Consider the following 2,081-nt stretch of genomic DNA (forward strand, 5'->3'; position numbering starts at 1 on the left):
TTTTTTTTCTTTTTTTTTTTTTAAGATTTATTATTTATTTGAAAGTCAGAGTTACAGAGAGAGAGAGGAGAGAGAGAAGTCTTCCATCCGATGGTTCACTCCCCAATTGGCCACAACAGCCAGAGCTGCACCGATCTGAAACCAGGAGCCAGGAGCTTCTTCTGGGTTTCCCACACAGGTGCAGGGGCCCAAGGACCTGGGCCATCTTCCACTGCTTTCCTGGGCCATAGCAGAGAGCTGGATCAGAAGTGGAGCAGCCAGGTCTCGAACTGGTGTCCACATAGGATGCTGGCACTTCAAGCCTGGGCATTAACCAGCTGAGCCACAGTGCCGGCCCCTATCCAAGCTGTTAAGACACCTATGTATCATATCAGATCCCTGGACTTGATAACCCAGCTCTGGCTCTTGGTTCTAGCTTTCTGCTGCTGCAGACTCTGGGAGGCAACAGTGATGGGTCAAGTAGTAGTAATTAGGTTCCTGACACCATGTGGAAGATCTGGACTGAGTTCTTGGCTCCCTGCTTCAGCCTCGGCCCAGTCCTGGCCATTGCAGGCATTTGAGGAGTGAGCCAGTGGCTGGGTTGGGGGAACACTTGCTCTCTTTGTCTCTTTCTCTCCATCCTGCCCCTTTTCTCCTTCCCAAAGGTACGGGAGATATACAAGGGAGTACTAGGCAGCTGTTGGAAACATTGGGTTAGATGCACATGTAGCCAATGTGGTATTAATCTGTGTAGAAAGTGTGACACAGATCTATAACACCATATGTGTGAATTAAAATACATATCCACCAAACATTTTGTTAGGGACCAAAAGATATACATTAAAGACATTATAGTTGCCTGTGGGGACAGTGAGTAAGATATGGTGATACAAAGGAACAAATAAATAGATAAAAAGAAAGTGGTTACTGTAAGGTATGGGGTTGTCTTGTTGTTAGAGAAATGGAACTTGGAGGAAGATTGTCCTGGGCAGGCACTGTGTGAGGTGTAAAACCTCACGGTGAATAGGAAACCCCTGCAGCTGCTTTTCTAAATTCCTTCGACAGTCTGTTCCTACTCCCAAGCCTTTATACTGCAGATATCCTTTCCCATCTTTGATTATGCATATCTCCCAATTATTGAGCGCTCTAATGTAACCTTGCTTTGGGGGAGAAAAAAAGTCCAAGATAAGCTCCTGCTTCTGCAGTCAGGTTGTTTGCCCTGGGGTGAGGGAATAATTGTATTAAATAATTGGAGCACTTCCAACATTTGTTGAACACTTGTGTTAGGCACTGTTTTACATTCTTTACATAAAAACTAGTCTTCACACAACTCCATGACTTCACCCCATTTTATTGAAGAGCTGTGGAGGAGACCTGAGGAGTGAGGTTCAGCAGAGGGGATGAACCCAGACTACCTTGTAGCAGAGTGAACACACTTCACCCTGGGGTGCTCTTGTTTCTGCAAGGTCAAGATTGGATTCTGAGTTCCCAATAGCCAGGTGTAGTCTCTGTACCAGCACCATTGGCATCTTCTAGAGCGGAGGGAAGGGCAGGTTCAGACTCCACCTCAGCCCCTGAATCCAGATCTGCATTTTAGCAAGATCTTGAGTGATGCATAAGCCACTATCCTAATGACAACAAAATAGCCTCTTGTCTGCTTTAACTCTGGTCCTTCACTGAAAGGCTGCTCCGCTGATTGCTGAGAAGAAAACAGGAAACGGACTGTCTGAAAGAGATGGTCAAGTTAGAATCTGGTCAACACACAGGGAAGAGGGAAACACCAAACAGTGCCTCTAATGTGTCCTGCCTTCTTGCCCCTTTCTGTTCTCACAATTAGCGTCCTAATTGGCACTCACCTAAACTACTTGGTAATCTAACTGGCCACCTGATTGTCAATGTTGTTTTTGCTACCAGTGTTACCGCCCTAGAGTATATAACTGAAGATGGGCTTTTCCCAAAACCTAGCAGCAGCATTTGCAACTGCTGACAAAGAGCACACTTTTTAGTATAGGACTCAGGACGCTGAGCACCCATCTTTCTACGTTCTGCCACGTGGCCTTGTCATGTATTGAATAAGCATTGCTTTCTCCCAGGAATATTCT

The sequence above is a fragment of the Lepus europaeus genome, chromosome 1 (genome assembly GCF_033115175.1).
Source record: "Lepus europaeus isolate LE1 chromosome 1, mLepTim1.pri, whole genome shotgun sequence".
Classification (NCBI taxonomy): Eukaryota; Metazoa; Chordata; class Mammalia; order Lagomorpha; family Leporidae; genus Lepus; species Lepus europaeus.